Source organism: Suricata suricatta, chromosome 4, assembly GCF_006229205.1.
Source record: "Suricata suricatta isolate VVHF042 chromosome 4, meerkat_22Aug2017_6uvM2_HiC, whole genome shotgun sequence".
NCBI lineage: Eukaryota > Metazoa > Chordata > Mammalia > Carnivora > Herpestidae > Suricata > Suricata suricatta.
In genome coordinates, this window is record NC_043703.1 from 31,945,878 (window position 1) to 31,965,680 (window position 19,803).

Genomic DNA, 19,803 nt, shown 5'->3' on the forward strand with positions numbered 1-19,803 from the left:
CACACTCTCCCAGGTCCCTGCAGTAGGTCCCTTGATGTGTAGGAGACCTTGCAGAGTTATTGCTGGTGCTTGGAAGTGTGTGTGTGGTTACTTTTCGCAAGTGGTTCTATGCTATAAAACTCATGTCCTTTTCTTGCAGTCTTCATCCAGTACTGTAAGTTCCATCTTTGTCGCTGTTAGTTCTCACTTCTGGGCAGTAGCGCCATCTTTATTTTTCCATTCCCTAGTGGAAATCTTGAATGCTTTGAAGTCCCAGAACTACAGTCTTGCCTGAAACATTTCCCGAACTGTGTCCTTAGGAAGAGTGAAGTTGCCTGATCAAATGAAGCTTAAACATGCTTCATTTCATTAATTACTGCCATATTTTAATTTTTTCCCCTAGTTTAAATATCTACCAGCTGTCTGTAAATTTTTTTCCCTTTTCCCAAACTGCCCAAATTATTATTCTCATTTCTAATTGTCTTCATTCTGATAGGTATAAAGTAATACGTTGTTATTTTGATGTGTATTTACTTGACTTCCAGTGAGTTTTCACCTCTCCCTCACACTCTTTCCCTCATTAGGATACATCTTGCCCTCATTGAACTTCAGACCCTTATTAATTCTTACTTGAATTGTTGAAAAAGCATTCTGATGGGAGTCTCTGCCTCTTGCTCACCAACTTCCCCTGCCTGCAAGATTCATCCTCTTAAACTTGTCACATGGGTCCTCTGCTCAAAATCCCTAATGGGTTCGCATCTTCTTTGGTATAAACTCTTCTTGTGTAAACTGCACGCCTCGCCACACCGTGTGGTTGGACTCGGGGTATTGTCAGTCTTGACCGCCGCAGCTCCCTCTGACCCCTGATACGTTTATGTCTCCTCCCTGTGCATTACTCCACGTGGCATACCTTTCTGCTTCTATCTGAAAGCCTCTTCATTTTCTCTTTTAGTTTTGATGTTCATCACAATTTTATATGCACAGTTTAGAAAGCCAAATTGACCAACAGAGCTTGTGAAGACAAAAGAGCAGTTCTTTGCTTGTTTCCCCCAATCCCCTGTCTTTTCATCCTCTAAGGAAATTTTCTCCACTTTACAGGTTCTTTTGATTTTTAAGCATTGTATACCTAAATATCTTATATATGTTGCTTTTTCTTTCTTTTTCTTTCCTTTAGTGTTAGCCCTTATCTGTGAACGCCCCAGTGTGGGGATTTAGCTCCTTGCATCTCCATGCCCCCACCGAGCACACAGCTTTCCTGCCTCTCCAGTGTAGTTTATCAGCCTAGATGAACTCAGTGTTAAATGCTCACCTCTATCTACCTCTGGAGGTGGTTCTCACAGTTGTCTATGATGATGATTACATTTCCTTTCCTATAGATTTTATCCTCTCATTTTCTTGTTCGCTGAGTTTTTCAAGTTCATGTATTTAGTTTGAGAGAGAGAAGGTGCAAGTGGGGGAAGGTCAGAGAAAGAGGAGAAAGCAAGAGTCCCTAGCAGGCTCCGAGGTGAGGCTCAAACCCACGGACTGTGAGATCATGACCTGAGCAGAAGTCAGACGCTTAACCCACTGAGCCCCCCTGGTGGCCCACAGTTGCTGAAGCTTGAATATTCCCATCCCTGCTTAAATCACCCCCGTTGTCTGATTCTTTTCTCTTTGCATTCAGAGTATTGGAAGTTGTGTCAGGTCCTTGGGGCCTTCAGCCCTGCTCTGCCTTGTGCACAGCTCTTGGCCTGGGGTCCCACTACCGTCCTTTCCTTCTTCTTGTGTGCTCTGTCTCCTCTCGCATGCTTCCTCCTTTATTTGCTCCCTTTTTGCGCTGCATATCCTCCTTCCCAAGGAGCAAGATTGTAGGAGAGGTGTATTTTTGACAACTAGCATGTTAAGAGTACCTTTGTACTTCATTGGTAGTGTTGTCAGTTCTGGGATTCAGGATTGAAAATCATTTTCCTTTGGGGCTTTGAGGGTATTCCTTTACTCTGCCTTCTATTTGGATGCCATTGTGACTCCCAGTACCTTTATGAATGACTTGTCTCCTCTGACTCTGAGGTTTTCTGTTTCTGAAAACTTGTAGGACAAGAACAAGTGTTCTCAATGATGTGCCTTTGTGTGGTCTCTTTTCATTGTTTTGCAAGGTACTCAGCTGGTGCTGTCATTTTGTAAATGATAAAATATAAATCCTTGTTTTATGGATTTTTTTTCAAATACAGAGCTCTCTTGTTACCCAAATTCATTCATTTACTGAGTTCAGATGAACAAGCACCTGGATAGGGACATGTCAGAGGGTGCTGTGTCCTCCAAGGAGTACCATCTCAAAGTTTATTCATCACCTGTTCAGTTCTTGACGTAAGAGATAGACAGTGGACAGCAAAGGGGTCTCTGTTTGGTTGATGCTGTCCTCTTCTCCATTTGGTAGTTTCCTACGATTAGGAAAGATAGACATCTGTGTTCACTAAGGTAGTATATATTCAGATGTTGGATATTCTGGAATGATACGCCAATGTCTTTATTATTTTATTCCTGTTTTCTGTCTTTTGTTCTACTTTGTGGTAGGTGGTATCTTCATAGTCTTCCCATCTTTTTATTTATTATCTTCCTTCCTTTACTGTCATTTTTAATTTCTAAAGCATTTTTTGTTGCTTTTATTCTTACGGTAATCCTTTTAAAATGACATCCTGTTCTTGGTTTCTGAATGCGTTGACCATCTTTGTCATCTCTAGTTGGAGCCCTCAGCAGACTCATGGGTGCTTCGAGCTGGCTGTGAGCTTCTCAGCAGAGTTACCGACTAGGCTACTGATTTTTGAGCCCCAGTGGCAGGAAATATCTGTAGGCTTGGTTCTAGGGCTAGTTAGGTTCACTATGGAAAGATCTTCCCGACTCCTGCCACCAGGTATGGGTCAGGCATGTGGTTTGCACCGTGAGTGAGAAGAAAATTGGACATCTCAACACACTATTCCCTGTTTCACTCTGTTCTCTATGTCATTCCTTCATCCATATGGTGTCCCTGATCTCTCAGGAGAGGCCCCCAGTTTTACTCTATATAGAGAATAAACTGCTGGTCTTCTAGGATTAGGAAAGATAGACATCTGTGTTCAGTAAGGTAAAATATCTGGAGATCTGACTAATTTTAGAGGGATTGCCAACCATTCTTCCTTGTTTTAGCTACATTTTACCATTTTTAGAGTCATATGGAGCTGACAGCTTCCCAGATTTTGGAAGGTTTTTTTAGGGTAAGTCATACTGCTTCTCGGTTTTCCCCACAATTGGCTTAGCTGTATTCAGCTTTCTAGGGTCTGTTAAATCATTTACCTTTCTTCCATCTGTTTTTTGCCTTTCCAATTCTTTTTTTTCCTGTTATTGACTCATCTCACATTCTATGCCTAAAGAAAAATCTATTACCTCTCATTTTATTTGAATTGGGAAGAGAGTGAAAGTCAGTGTGTATAAAGAGTTTGCTTTTTCTTTACCCAAAAGTCATATTCTCTTTGGCCATTTGAATTTCCCTTTCTGTCAGTCATTTATCCATATGTTTTACCAGTTTTTTCTCTTGAATTTCTTGTCTTTGTCTTTGGAGAACTTATCAATAGAGTCTAGATTTTAATCCTTACTGAATTTGTGACAACTTGGGGCCACATGATAAAACTCTACTCCTCAAATTTTAATTTTCTCAAATGTGAAATCAGATATTTATATTGCTAAACTCTAAATGTGTGTCTTTGTTGTGTGGGATTTCCAGAACATAAGCACTACAATGATTTGATGCCTTAATATTTCTCTTGCTCCCTTTCCCCCCCGCCCCCGCTTCCTTTTTAAAAAATACAGTCCTTGGAAGAATACCTACTCTATAGCCATAGGAGTTAATGTGAATTGTCTCGGAAGTTATAGAACCCCAGCTGTGACAGAGTTCTTTCCTCCTTCTAATAGGAATTTTTATTTGTGTGTTGGGCTGCCCAAAGTAAAGATGACCTTTTCTACCCTTTATACATGGCCAAGTGAGCTCCAGCCAGTGAGGTGTGAGTGGATGAAAGCATTCTGCAAGCATACCTCTAAAGTCACATAGTGCACTCCCTTTGCTCCACCACTTTGTCCGTCCTTTATTTCTGTTGTGTGGCCTGTAGATGCAGTGGCTGCAGGGCTAGCTGTCATAGTAAACCACGACCGCAGACGGTCTCAGCTGTAGGCGAGAAGTGAATGTCATGACAGGATTCATTTCCAATTTGTAATTTCTTAATGTCTTAACATCTTTTGCTCCTGTGATCCTCTTTGAATCGCACTGGACCCTACTTTTCTTTTTTCAGGTGTGAAACGAATCTCTAATAGCCCTTCAAGATAAAATGGAATATGTTGTTTCTTTTGCAAAACAAATGGGGAAGTATATTTGTTTTTTAAATACATTTTTAAAAAGGGATATTAGTAGCCTGTGAACAAAATGCTTTCATAAACTTCTTTTATACCTTTTTTGAGATATTAAAAAGTGTATGTAATCATTTGATGAGTTTGAATATATGCATCTACCCATGATACGATCACCTTAATCATTGTAATAAACGTATGCATCATCTCCCCGAGTTTGTGTCCCTCTGGTTTTATACCCCCTTTGTTGTAAGAATAGTTAAAATGAGACCTACCCTTTCAACACGTTTAATTGTGTCACTGCCTGTATACGATGGTGTTGTACAGCGTATCTCTAGGACTCATCATCTTGTATAACTGTAAATGTTTTTAAACTTAAAAAAATTTAGCCTTGTTTAGAAGGTAAGGTAGGCATTTTAAAAAATAAACTTTGTTTTTTTAAGTTTTAGACTTACATAAAAGAAAGAATTGTGAAGAAAGAATTTTTACTTTTCCTATACCCAGTTCTTCCTACTATTAGCATTTTAGGTTAGTATGGTATAGTGTTACATATGAGTGTGGTATATTTGTTACAGTTAGTGAACCAATGTTGATACATTTTTATTAGCCCAAAGTCCATACTTGATTCATATCTCTTAGGTTTTTTTACCCACTGGCCCTTTTCTGGTCCAGGATTCTATTGAGCATTGCATGCTACATATTGTTGTTCTGTTTCTTGGCTGTGGCAGTTTGTCCGACTCTCTGTGTGTTTGATAACCTTGATGGTTTGAGAAGTTCTGGCCAAATATTTTGTAGAATGTCTCCAAGTGGTCTTTGATGTCCTTCTCATGATTAGTCCAGGGCTACAGGATTAGGCGGGGCTGCAGGTTTTGTCTTTGAGAGGAGGATCACAGAGATAAAGTGCCACTGTCATTACTTCAGATCAGTAGTACCAACTGTCAAAACGACATCACTGGCAAGGCTGCCCTTGATTACCTGCCCGGGATAGGATCTGTCAGGTTTTTCCACTGTAAAATTATTCTCTTTCCTTCTTTCCTTACTGTTTCCTACACTCAAGGAGTCACTATGTGCTCCATACACTTAAGGAGTGGGGAATTCTGCTCTAGCTCCTTGAGGATGCCGTATACACAAAAATTACAGCTCATGGGATTTGTCTCTTATTTATCTGTTTGTCTGTCTTTACTTACTTAATGTAAGTATAAGACTTGTATATATTTACTTTATACTTTAGGTTAGAATCTAATACTACTTTATTTTGTTCCAATTGTTCTAGCTTTGGTCATTGGTAACTCTTAGTTGGCTCTTGCATCCCTTTGACAAACTGCCTCCCTCCCTCCTTCCTTCCTTCGTTCCTTTTTTTTTCTTTCTTTTTCTACTTCTCTATACTCTAGCACTACAAGATGCTGCATAGTCATCTTGGATATCTCCTGTCTCAGTCCTTGAATGAGCCATTTCTTCAAGGAGCTCTGGTTCCTGTTATTAGAGAATGGTTTTAAAAATGAAGATCTGGCTGTTTAGGTGTGCTTTTTGCTAGTGTGATATTGTAAAGCAGGCATTTAATTATCTATTTTATGGTTACAGGATTAGAGAGCCCAAATAGTACTGCTTGGTAGATGCAGAGGGTAGAAGCATTTGTGGTCAGACTGTAGAATAGGAGACCTTATTTCTGGATAGTTTTCCTTTCATTCCTCTGTAGTTTGGGGACTGATAGGTTTTTCTCTCTCACTGATCATTTTGTGAGCTGGTTTATTTTCCTTGAGCACTCTGATGAGTCATTTATCTAAGGGCAAAGTATGGGAAGGTTTTTTATTAATGTTTTGACTGGAGAAGTTATTCATTTATTGACCACATCTTTTTTTTTCTTTCCATTTTGCCAAAAAGGCATAGAAATGAAATATGATCTGCTGAAAAGTATTGTCTATTGAATAAGAATAGGTGCAGAATTCCTTACAAGGTTGTCTGTAAACAAAGAACCCTTAAGGAGTGTTTAATGGATATAATGTTTTCCCACTCTCCTCTTTCAGCCTAAGTAATTACGGTGAGGACTTGCCAAATTTATTATAACTAGATCCATTGCCGAGTTTTTACAATTTTAGTCTTTATTGAAGACATAAATATTGCCTTGAATAGAGAAATACAAATCTTCCTCAAGGAACTCTTCCTAAGAGAAAATCTAAACCCACTATATCTTTGTACAGTATATACAGTGTATATTTCTTTGTATTAATTACTCAGTGCTCTTTAGGTGCGGTAGCTAGGTAGCTTTTGCTGGTTGTCATGGTTGACAGCCAATAAACTCGTGTAGTCTGAATTTACTATATTTTAGTAGAATATGAAGAATCACTGAAACTGTCATGAAAACCAAGAGTGTATGTACGTAGGTACACGTGTGCGCATGCACGCACACACACACACACACACACACAGAGGTAAATTTACATTTCCAGTGATAAGTTTTATAGGGAAGTTGGAAGGATGTTTGTACCTGTCTCTGTTTCATTGCTTCTGTGTCATCCCAGAATGACCCTCCATCAAGCTGCTGTGGATTATCTTTTCCTTGCCTTCCTTGCCCACACCCGTACTTAGCCATCGCTAAACATATTCTATTCTTTTGAAGCATTTGGGTGGATTAATTTTTGATGTTTGAAATGGTTTAATCTGTCAAAAAATGAGGGTCTTAATTTTATTTTCCTTCTGGCCATTAGTGGGATAATTAGAAAAGCTTGAGCAGCACTAGACCCTTATTTCATCCAATCTTCTAAGTTTATAGACTTAGTGAAAAAATAATATTTAATGAAGGAAAGCTCAGTTTAACCTTGTGGAGAGGTTTTTCAGTCAATAAGACGTTACTTATCATGCATGGAATCTTCTTTACCTTTCTTCCTTTTTTTTTCTTTCTTTCTTTTTTTTTTTTTTTAATTTGGATAATCTTGAGGAAGATCCTGACCAATCTTTGCAGCTTTCTTGGATTTCTAATTTGTATTTTCCTCTTTTTCTTCGTACTTCCCCGTGTCTTCTGACATATCGATGAAGACTAGAAAGTCTTCCTGCTGGTGGAGATCACTGTGCTGTCTCAGGTTTAATTTGTGCCTCAGTTAATACTTTGCTCATATTCATTTAAATGCTTTATGAGTTCCTGTTCTGTGAAGCACGGATCTTATCTGTTTGATTGAATGACACATTGCAAATATTTAATGTTACATATTTATGAGGTCCTTCTGAATTATTTTATTACTCTTTTGGACATACTTATCAGGTCTTACTTAATTGATGTTAAGACTCAGCAATCCATTAAGCCTTTTAGTCAATTCGGGTTCTGGCTGGTAACTAGGATTCGTAGAACCCTAACTCCAACATTGTTCAGCATAGCTGAATCAAAGCAGAGATCCTGTGCTGGGTTTGCTTCTTTTGAGCAATTGTTGGGACTCCCTGACCTTTCGATATCATTGTTACAGTAAAAACATAAAATATTGCCTGGCAGGGAGGGATGCTACCAGGTCAGATCCATTTTCAGGATTGGGACCTCATGCTGCTAATTGCACATGAGAGCTTATCTATTAAGAATTAGCTAGTAGATAACCTCTTTCTAAATATTTAAGTAAGTTATGAATAAACCATCATGTTACAGAAAATAATGACAGCAGACACTTACATCCCACTAACTTAGCATGAGGAAGATACAATGTTACAATCTTTTTTCTGCATATGATGGAATTACAGTGCAGAAAATTAATATAACTTGCACATATTCATACAGTACCTAGTGTGGAGGCAAGATCGGACTGAGGCCTCTGACTCGAGGCTGAAAAGCATCACTTTCTTGCCCTGGGGTCTTCCTACCTCACTTTCGAAAGGCGGATGTATATATGTATGTAAGTCAGCCATCTGGGGAGTTCATTGCCATTATCTTTGAATTTGGATCCTTTTTCATGAAGTTGAGACTTGGATATTGGTGATTCTGATAATGAATGTTAGGAAATCACAGTTGCCATAATCAGCTGAACTACTGAAGTTCCTGTCCTATTCATCAAAATGTTAGCCCCGTTTACATACTGCATGCATTTGAAAATAAGTCAGTATCTTTTTTTTTTTTAATGTGCATTTCTTTTTGAGGAGAGAGTGTAAGTGGGGGAGGGACGGAGAAGGAGGGAGACACAGAACCCAAAGCAGGCTCCAGGCTCTGAGCTGTCAGCACAGAGCCGATGCAGGGCTCGAACCCCTTGGACCACGAGATCATGACCTGAGCCAAAGCTGGACACTTAACTGACTGAGCCACCCAGGCGCCTCAGGAATAAGTCTGTATTCTAACGTAAATATTCAAGGTCAGTTCCATTTGATACAGGTTTATTTATTACCTCCTGTGTACATTGCCCCATCGGAGGCACAGTACTCACAAAAGGGCAGTTAAGAAACATCCTTGACCTGGGTGTGTCAAGGCCAGTCTTACCCTTCCATAAATACTTTCATAATAAATGGTTCGGCGAGGGAACAGCACTGCAGGCCTTATGAATCGTATGAATCATACTGTGGGGCTTCAGAGATGGTAGAGTGAGGTTTCTTTGAGGAGGTTGCTTTAGAGCTAGCTCAGTTGTAAAGATGGGATTTCTTTTAGATAGCTGAGGTGGGAGGCACAGTGTGAGCAAAGGTGCTGTAAGCAGGAGAGGTGTGCAGGAGTGGTGTGAGTCTGGTTGTTGGGAAAGTTGTGTACATGTTCGAGATGCAGTTTGCATTTAAAATTTTAATGTTTATTTTTGAGAGAGAGAGACAGACAGAACACAGGCAGAGAGGAACAGAGAAAGAAGGAGACACTGAATCTGAAGCAGGTTCCAGGCTCTGAGTTGTCACGAAAGAGCCTGATGCAGGGCTTGAACCCACGAACTGTGAGATCATGACACAAGCTGAAGTTGGACACTTAGCCGACTGAGCCACATCGGCGCCCCAAGATGCAGTTCGTCTTGTATTGCAGATTTTATTTAATGCCATTCTGGACATGGTGGCAGTGCAAATAGAGAAGAAGGGCTCGATTTGAGTCATACTGAGAACGTCTAGTAAAATGGGAGAGGTTTGGGTGGAGGATGAAGGGTCAAGGATGATGTCAAGCTTTTAAAAAATTTTTTGGAGAAGGTGGAGGGAAATCGAGAGAGCTGGCTTTGGTTCTGGTCTGCTTTGCTGAGGCAAGGATTGTTATACTTGGCATGACCATTTTCCGGCAATCTCAGCTTTTGAAAACCTGGGTTGTAGGACTTAATATTATATGTATGGTGTGTTTAGGGAGAGGGGACCGCTCTCAAAGAAATTGTGGAGAAAAGGCTTATTGATAACCATAGCTTTGTTATGTAGCGCTGGCGGTGTATCTAAATGAGGTACTCGGAGAGTGTCTTAATTGTATGTGGTTTGAAAATAAGGGAGAGAAGTTTTAAGCATACTGATAGTAGCCTTGAGTCGACTGGAAATCGATTTTATTCCTGAAACTGCTCTTGGCTTGATGGAGGCTCCCGAGGTCTCTGGAATCCTGACCTGGTCCAGAATTGTAGGTGTCGAGTGTGTCCACTCAGGCATCGGTTGTTTTCAGGAGTGGTGGGCTGTGCACACTGCACAGGTCCGGATTCCGTACGTGGGCGGCGTGAAGCTTACCCTTCCCTTCTCCTCGTAGGTGTTCTCTGTGATGGCCTGGAGCCTGTCGACTGTGGATGGCCTGTTGAAGTTTTAGCACTTGGCACCAGGCCTCGTACGTGGTAGACGCAAAGAATATATATAAGTGAAGTGATGAGAAGTTGTTTTCATAGTCTGTGACAGTGTAAGTTTTCAGAAAACGTCTAAACTTCCATTTTATTTATTTATTTATTTTTAAAGATCTTTTTTTTTAAATGTCTATTTATGTTTTTGTTGTTTTTTTTTTTTTTTTGAGAGTGGGGAGGGGCAGAGAGAGGGAGAAAGAATTCCAAGCAGGCTCCGCACTGTCAGTACAGAACCTGATGGGGAGCTTAAACCCACAAACCGTGAGATCATGTCCACAGCCGAAATCAGGAGTCAGACGCTTAACCAACTGAGCCACCTAACTCCCTTGAGATTTTATTTTTTAGTAGTCTCTACACCCAACATGGGGGTTGAACTCACAACCACAAGATCAAGAGTCACATGCTGTACCGACTAAGCCAGCCAGCTGCTTCCTTCAACTACTTTTTTTTAACTTATTTTTTTAATGTTTTATTTATTTTTGATACAGAGAGGGACAGAACATGAGAGGGGGAGGGGCAGAGAGAGAAGGAGACACAGAACCGGAAGCAGGCTCCAGGCTCTGAGCTAGCTGTCAGCACAGAGCCCGATGCGGGGCTCGAACCCACAAACGTGAGATCTGACCTGAGCCGAAGTCGGAGGCTTAACCGACTGAGCCACGCAGGCGCCCCTAAACTTCCATTTTAATAGTCGTTTTTAAGGCAAAGTTTGAATGAAGGTACCTATATGTCTGGTTTACCATTTATTTATTTTAATATGTGATACCTGTCGTTGAATTCTTTCAACCACAGTGTCTGTTTAGCACCACACTCAGGTCCTGACATTAATGAGTTTGGTTTGTGAACAAGCCATAGTACATGCTCCATTCACCAATAGTGGTAAGGCACAGTTTTATATTGCATTTCTGGACAGTGGTGCATTACAGGGTGGTGCTGTGTGTAAACTGACAGTTTCATGTAGTCGTATTTCCATCCTTGCCTCCTTCCTTAAGTTCAGTGATCATCCAAGCTGACTCTAAAGATATATGTACAATTTTCCTTTTTATCTTCCTTGTATTTTGTTCTTGAAACCTAACGTTGGTCCTTTAATTTTTCATTTTTGCCTATTTCCAAAAGTAATATTTTTAATCAATCTTTAGCAAAGTCAAAGCCTAATAATAGCATTATTTCTTTATTTTCAATTTTTTTACAGAATTTTTTTTTTTAATTTTTTAAATTTTTTTAAATTAATTTTTGAGAGAGAGAGACAGCATGAGCAGGGGAGGATCAGAGAGAGAGGGAGACACAGAATCCGAAGACAGGCTCCAGGCTCTGAGCTAGCAGTCAGCACAGAGCCTGACGCAGGGCTTGAACTCACAAACTGTGAGATCGTGACCTGAGCCGAAGTCAGACGCTTAACCGACTGAGCCACCAAGGTGCCCCCAGAATTATGTTTTCTTATGTCGCATTTTTCAGATATAATATTGGAAGTGTGAGGGAACATAAATGTTAGTTGAATGAATACATGTCTGACTATATGTATGCATGAATGTATGTGTGGATGGATGGACAGATGGATGGGTATATGGATAGCAAGCAGTGTTTGCAGCGGACAGGTTTTCTTTTCAAAAATTTTTATTTTTAAGTAATTATATATTCATAGGGATTCTCCCCCAGTGCACCCCTAAATACAAGGTGATCTTGTGTCTTTTCCCCCAGTTTCCCCCAGTGCTCACACCTTGTGTAACTGTATTGCAGTATCAGAGCCAAGATATTGCTACAGCCTGCAGAGCATATTTAGATTCTGGTAGTTTTACATGCACTTATCTGTGTGCCCGTATGTGTATAGTCGTGTGCCGTTCTGTCACTGGTATTCATGTAACCATCACCACAGTCAAGACACAGAATGCTTCCATCTCTGGAAGGCTTCCTTGTGCCACCCTAGTCCTGACTTTGTGCCTTATATTTGCTCATGCCTTAAATGTGGCCTATAAAAGAATTCGGTTTCTGTTCGGGAAAAGAGAACAACAGTGATAGCATTTGTGACTGTTCAGTCCACAGGCCATCCCTCACCCATGACTAGTTTACACATTTTCGGTTTTAAAGAAACATTATCTTAAAGTTGGTTTCTCCAAAGTTATGAATTGTCAACAGTATTGTAACGGAAGTTTATTCTCCTTAGCTGGGACTTAGAGACCACATGCTCTATTCATTACCCAGAAAATGCACAAGGCTGCAAAATGTAAATAGAATGTTAAAAATGGATATCCACAGCATTAATGAGTTAAGTATTGACCAGCGCGTCTTAGGAAATGATCTTAAGAGCACAAGTTGATGTATTCTCTTGTGCAGTGAATTGGTGTGTCCAGTGGGTTTTAACTGTGGCAGCTGGATGTCTTGTGTGTCATTGAGGGTATCAAGGTGAATGCATGCACTCGGCCTAGGGTGTCTACATGTGACTGTATGTGTTGAGAGGAAATTCATCCTTTCAGATGAATATTGCACCTTCAGTGGCACATCTAACTGCACATGTGTATATAAGTATTGAGGACACTTTTGATGTAGAAGGAGAAAAACATGCTTGTGGAAGTTTTCCTTTTAGGAAGTAGTTTGGAGGTTTGAAAATAAACATCTTTTACTCTTGTGTCACAAAGATAAAAATAGACATCATGGCAAAATTGAAATTCGGGATACAGACTTGTCTCGAGAGAGAAGGCACTCTCTCCCTCTTCCCTCGCCTCCTCACTCTTCCACATTTCATTGTGCTGGAAGATCCCCTAATGGAAGTTTCTGGGGATTTCAGCTTTGGGAAGGAAAGGGTCTTTCCCAGCTGTCTCTGCTTAGCACTTTTCTTCCTTCTTAGTGACGCCTGCCCCACCCTGGAGCTCCTGCTGAGGCAGAACATGAAAAACCTGTTTTGTAAAGAAAGGCCTTCAGGCGCCACTCCCCTGGTCTTGGGATAGGAAAAATATTGCCACCTCCTTAGGTTTAAAAACCCTCAGCCTACCTCAGGAACACTGAGTCCCTGTTGGGCGTGTTCCTGTGTCTATGTGTGTGCTGGTGAGCCTGCAGGTGGGTGTGGGGACACCGAGTCTGGGGCAGTGTCTGGCAAGGCCTTTAAAAATAGCTTGTTTTCATTTTTTGGAACATAACCTCGTGTTCCAGCTTATTAAAATCAGTTTTTTTAACTCTTACCTTGGGCACCGTGGGAAGTTAAAGAAGCTTTTATCTTTAAAGAACTGACAGTCTCTTCAAAGGATTTATCTATAAGTGGGAGAAAAAGAGATTTGCTCCTAGTGCAAAATAATAGACCATGGAGTGTTTAAGTACTGACAGAATACATCGGCAACATGGTCTGAGCGCAGTCTGTGAAGATTCAGAGAACACGCATTTCGAGATGGTTCCTAAGGAGGTGATGAATGCTAGGCATTGAAGAAGGGAGCGTTCAGGGACGCAGGAGGTGGGGTGGGGCTGTGCCCACCTGGATGAGTGGCAGCTAGTCTGGGTTCAAGTTCTTCCATTTAGTAGATTTGTTAGTTCCGGTTGAGTTCCTTCCCTGACTATGGAGTCTCTGTCTCACAGTAACTTGTGAATATTCAGTAAAATAATGTTTGATTATAAATTGCAAGCCCTGTACAGATTTGTGTTGTTACTACTCTTTGATTGCCAGTTTTAGACATCAAGTGTTTATTTCTTTTGTATATAATTTGAGGCTACAGAGCATCCGAAAGGATGCTGATACTCACCTGTTTTTAAGAGGATGAAACCATACAGAAATAACAGAGTTCAGGGGCATCTGGGTGGCTCAGTCCACTGAGTGTCTGACTTTGGTTTAGGTCATGATCTCATAATCCGTGAGGTGGAGCCCAGCATCGGACTCTGTGCTGACAGCTCAGAGCCTGGAGCCTGCTTCGGATACTGTGTCTCCCTCTCTCTCTGACTCTCCCCTGCTCTCATTCTGTTCTCTTTCTCAAAAATAAACATTAAAAAAATAATAACACAATTCAGATCATTCTAGGAAGAAACATAGATTCCCTTTTCAGCCTTTGTGGAGTGAATTTTTAGAATGACGAGCCTCTTCGGCTTTTCTGAAACTGTGTGACGAAAAGAGGTGACTTCCAAAGCAGGACTGTGTGCCAGCTTTGGTTTCAATCTGACTTTCCGTTTCTGTTAGGAAAACAAACGCATGTGCACAAACAAGACAAAAAGCGATAATGGGAATTTCCTTTCCTCCCTTCAGCACCTCTTTACGTGCCCCGCAACAAGGATCAAAAATGGTCATCTCTGCTGTGGGTCAGGTAATCAAATTAACAAAATAAATGTATCATTTCCAACTGAGATCTGCTACAGAATAAAGGGGGAAATTCTGAGCGCTTGGTGAGAGGCACCTTGTGAGGCTGTTTTCCCTGAGGAAGTAATTTGAGTACAGATGTAAAGTAAGCTGTGGGATAAACAGGCCTGGAAAACAGAACAGAGGGAGATGGATTGGGATAAAAATTAATTGCTAAAAATATGAAGCCAGCATATATGTTGTGCCTTTTTATCATATTCTCCTCTGGAAGCTTAGATAAAGCCGCTTCTGTGTCATCCTGAATACAGCGGTTCGGCTCAGCGTTGTGCTTTGTCCAACCTGAGATATTTTCAGAAATAATACTCTAAGATTTCAAATACATCTCCCTAAACACTTTGCCTCATATAAAGTAAGATTTAGGTGAACACCTTTATAAATCTTGTATGGAGAAGAAATTTCTAAAAAGTGACATGAAACCATAAATCATAAATTATAGATAGATATGTTTGACTAAAAAATTAAGCCCATTTGTATAATAAATATTTGATAAATTTAAATGGCAAGCTATAAACTGGGGGTAAAAAAACTATTTGTAATATATGTGACAATGGAAATTACATATATAATTTTTGTTATTTTTTTAAGTTTACTTATTTATTTTGAGATAGAGAGAAAGAGAGAGGGCAGGTGTATGAGAAGGGAAGAGACAGAGAGAGGGAGAAAATCCCAAGCAGGCTCTGCATTGACAGTGCGTAGCCTGAGGTGGGGCTCGAACTCAGGAATCATGAGATCATGAGATCATGACCTGAGTTAAGATCAAGAGTTGGATATTTAACAGACTCAGCCAGCCAGGCACCCTGAAAATTTCATGGTTTTTTTTTTTAAGACAACTTTTTAAATATTTATTTCTTTTTGAGAGAGAAAGAGCGTGAGCGCGCATGCGTGGGGGTCAGAGAGAGAAGGAGACACAGAATCTGAAACAGGTTCCAGGCTCTGAGCTGTCAGGACAGAGCCCTATGTGGGGTTTGAACTCACAAACCCTGAGATCACAACTTTAGCCAAAGTCATATGCTTAACCGACTGAGCCACCCAGGCGCCCCCAAAATTTCAGATTTTTAAGGAAGAAACCTCTTAAGGACAATAAGGCACCTGCCCCAGTATAAAGATGGGAAAAGATCTAAATGGGGATTTCACAAAAGAAGACCTATAAATGGCCAGTAAACCAGTGCCTTGCTGTTTAATCTGACCGGTAGTTCAAGAAGTACAAATTAGAACCATTTTTTTCCTGCTGTTCGAATGCGTAAATTTAAAAGATGGCCTTTCCAGATACTGGGGAGGCTATGGTAAATATATGTGTATGTGCACTTTTGAAGCATGTTGTAAACTGCTACTTTGCTGTGAAAGTAAATGTAAATATTTAAAATGTGACTAACCTTTGGACCAGATGTTTTATTTTTAGGAATTTATTCCTAAACTATAATTATGAATATGTGCAAGGAATTGGCTACAGTTATATCCACAGAGTATTATTGTCAATAAAAATTGTGAAGCAAGCAAAATATCCAATAGGTAGCTAAATATGTATGGTACGTTGATAGAAGGAACACTAGTCTCCTGTCAAAAACAAAATCTTGGGGCTCCTTGCTGGCTCAGTTGGTAAAGCCTGTGTCTCTTGATCATGGGGTTGCAAGTTCAAGTCCCAGGTTGGGTGTAGACTTTACTTTTTAAAAAAAAACTTTAAAAAAATCAGTTTACTGACTTTATTGATGGACAAGTTTGTGATGTATTTTCATATTAAGGAAGCAGATTACAAAACAACATTAATGTCGGATATAACTTGACTCTTGAATAACATAGGGTTAGGGGCAGCGATTCCCTGTGCACTTGAAAATCCACATAGAACTTTTGACTCTCCCAAAACATAACTGCTAATAGCCTACTATTGATTGACTGGAAACCTTACTCATAATATAAGCGATCGATTAACACACACTTTATATATTATATGTATTCTATACTGTATTCTTACACTACAGTAAGCTAGAGAAGAGAAAATATTAAGAAAATTATAAGAGAAAATACATGTGTGGTACTGTATTATATTTATTGAAAAAAACAATCTCTGCATGTGTAAGTTGAACCCAGACCCATATTTCTCAAGGGTCAATCAACTGTGTAACAACACTGAAAATCTGCTGTATGTTGGATTCTTTGGCAAGTGCTTTCCATGGATTATCTCATTTAACACTCACAACATTGCTGTGAATAAGTATTATTGGCCCCACTGTACAGATGAGTACACAGAAGCATCAGGAGGCTAAGTATTCCAGGCCACACCAGTAGGAAGAGGGGAGCCAGGACTTAGTGAGTGGTTTCTGGAGTGTGTACTTTTTCCATGTACGCACATCTAAGAAAGGGCACACACCAAATGTGGTAACTCTGCTTACTGTCTGCTACTACTGTTTCAAGAGATGTTAATTTTCTGACTTACATTCTGGGCATTCTTTGAGGGTTTTAGAATATGCATATTGTACTTTTCCAGTCAGAAAAAGAGGGCAGAACTTTTTGAGTGCACCATACAAAAATAGCAATTTTTTAGAAGGACCGGGAGTGCTAGTTTTATTTTGTGTGGTGTGTGTCGAATTTTACATAATGAAGAAGAGATAAGAAAAATACTGGAATGATTAGCATATACACTTAGGCATTTTTAGTAACCCAGGGCATTGCATGCTAGGACATTAGTAAATGATGTTTTCTGAGGCATTATTTAGGGTTGATACAGAAAATTGAGTTTTAAAGAATAAAAACAATGGAGCATTAAACATATATCATATTAAAGATTCAAATGTTTTTTTGGAAAACCAAAAAAGAAAAAAATGTCTATATAAATGTAGTTTTATTTTTATCAATAAGCCATCACTGATGTATTTACTGATACCAAGAATTTCCAGGGATAAAGAAGTGTCAGATGCAGAATTAACAGTCTAGTTGTGGAAATAAAACTTCAGACCTAGATAATCCGTATTTATGACAGTATAATCAGGAGGTAAATTGAAAGCTTCGATGAAATACTGAAGACACAGGTCTGACATGGAAGGCTGTATGTAAGATGCATAAGATTGAACAGCACTCGGGTGAAATACCGCGGTACCTGGAGAAAGTAGGCACTGAGTTGACCCTGAACACTGGATACGTGGTGGTTGAGGGTGGCAAGTGGCGGAAGCAAGAATAGCCCAGTGGGAACAGGCAGTTAGGTCAGTCCTGGTCAGCTAGGAGTCATGGGCAGTGTAGTAAGGTGAGGCCAGTTTATAGAGAGCTTCCATTGTGAAGCATTTCTGTAAAAGTTTGACAAGAGTTAAAAAAAAAAAAAACCAACCATTGTTTTGAGATTTTTTTCAAAGGTTTAATGTTACTGGTTTTCCAAAAGTTGCTCTTCAGTTATCTAGAATATTAAGCAAAGTTTTTTAATCCCAAAGAGTCCATGCTGAACAAATGTGGAAGTTCCTGTTGCACCTCACAGGGTTTTATTTCTAGTTTTCAAATTGTATTTTTATAAGATATTAACAGTATTCTATGGATTTTGTGTAAGAAATAATGAAGCTGATCAGTTTGCTTGTGGTTCTGCATGCTTGTGAACAGAGTTCTTAATTAAGAAACTCCGGTTTGGATGTGACTTTGGATATCATTTGGTTTGACTTCCCACCTCAGTAAAGAGATTGCTTTCTTTTCTAACAGTCCCCAAAGGTGATCGATTATTCACAACTATTTGCCTAAAATAATGACTAGAAACAGGAGGATGAGGACTTAAGATTGTTGCTTAGCCCAGCATTTGAAGCAGCTTTTTTTTTTAATCTGTGGAAATATGTCTATTTATAACTAAATAAAAAATTTTGAAGCACACCTTTTTTAAATAAGATTTGTGCTTACTGGAAAACAATCATGTGAAATACTAAATTACCTTTTAAGTGATTTAATCTTTGAAATGCTTTTAAAAATACCTTCTGATCTATCACTGCGACGTGGAAGAACGTATTTAAATCTCTTAAATTAATCTCCCAAATTGAATATTGCTTTTTTTTGTCAGTGACTTTATAGAAGTTTTAGTTAACTTGTTAAGTAACTTACTTAAGTTACTTGTCAACAAGTAAAATTACTTGTTATTACTTGTTAAGTAATTTTAGTTTACTAGTTAAGTAACATAAAGTCACTTGATTTATTTGGTATGACTGTAAGAATAATATGTATCAAGTAATATCACTTAAACACTATTGATATGAACTTTTGCTATTTTATTGTTTTTTAATGTTCTCTTTATACATGAAAGAAAATTACATCTGTGACTCAACAGGTAGCATCTTAAAGTATATACAAAACGTAATAAATTCTGGATTGGTAGAAGATCACATTTCCTTTACAGAATGATTTAAATCAGGCTGATTATTTTTATTACTAAAGTAATGAATGCTTGTGTGCCTCACACAACCAGATTATTACAAGAAACATACACACATTCTGTAAGTGAACTAAAGGAGACCTATGATGATTATCTCTCCTAACCCTAGAAATAAGATTAATCCAGTTCTCTCTCTGTACCAGAGATCTTCCTCATCCAACTGAATTTTATATTCTGCTTGGTACTCAATATGCCATGTATCCTAGGTACAACTGGTCATTTAGAACAAAGTAGAACACGCCAGCTCTGTGTTTTTTGAATGTAAGTTTACTGTAGGAAGCCATTCAAGCAAAAGAAATTCCAGGAATGAATTTTATTTTATTTTATTTTTAAAATTTTTTATGTTTATTTATTTATTTTTGAGAAACAGAGAGACACAGCACGAGCTGGGGAGGGTCAGAGAGAGAGGGAGACACAGAATCTGAAGCAGGCTCCAGGCTCTGAGCTAGCTGTCGGCACAGAGCCCAGTGCGGGGCTTGAACCCACGAACCGTCAGATCAGAACCTGAGCCCAAGCCAGACGCTTAACCGACTGAGCCACCTAGGCACCCCCCAGGAATGAATTTTAAATCACACACAGTATGAACTAAAATAGTATTGCCAGATTGATTGAGTAAATAAGGAGAATTAGTTAAGGAGGGTGTTGTGCAGAAAACAAGCAAGAATTTTGAGAGAGCATAAAGGTGGAGATTGGTGGACCAGAGAAAGTTTCTCTCTGAAGGAATGGCGAATTGTGGAGTCCATGACCCCATCAAGACCTGAATTCTCCCTAATCCTGTGTAGTTACAGGAGGTAGTATTGTGCCTTGTACGTGTTGGTACTAAATAGTTTCTTTTCCTTCTTCCTTTCCTCCTTCTCCTTTTTATTAAATACAGTGCTTTCAGATACTGAAAGGGTAGAAAGCAGATTTTAACAACTTAATGTACAATCAGCAGTTCAAAATTTAGTTTGGAATTGTGAAGAGTGAAGTTGAGCCCTGCCCTAATCACTTGCTTCTATCTCTGTGATGTTAGGCAC

General features: G+C 39.4%; 1 protein-coding gene across 5 annotated transcripts in view; it reads left to right on the forward strand.

The window, feature by feature from the left end:
- The window catches only part of KLF12 (Kruppel like factor 12), a 432,829-nt gene that overhangs the window by 78,302 nt on the left and 334,724 nt on the right, over positions 1–19,803 (forward strand). The window contains exon 3 of one of the 5 annotated variants that reach the window (XM_029936610.1): positions 14,284–14,341. The exons of 3 other annotated variants lie outside the window; for them this stretch is intronic. The gene's annotated coding sequence lies outside the window, so the exon portion shown is untranslated. Of the gene's footprint in view, positions 1–10,098; positions 10,127–14,283; positions 14,342–19,803 lie in introns of those variants that run through there. One more of the 5 variants, XM_029936612.1, reaches the window with a different exon arrangement.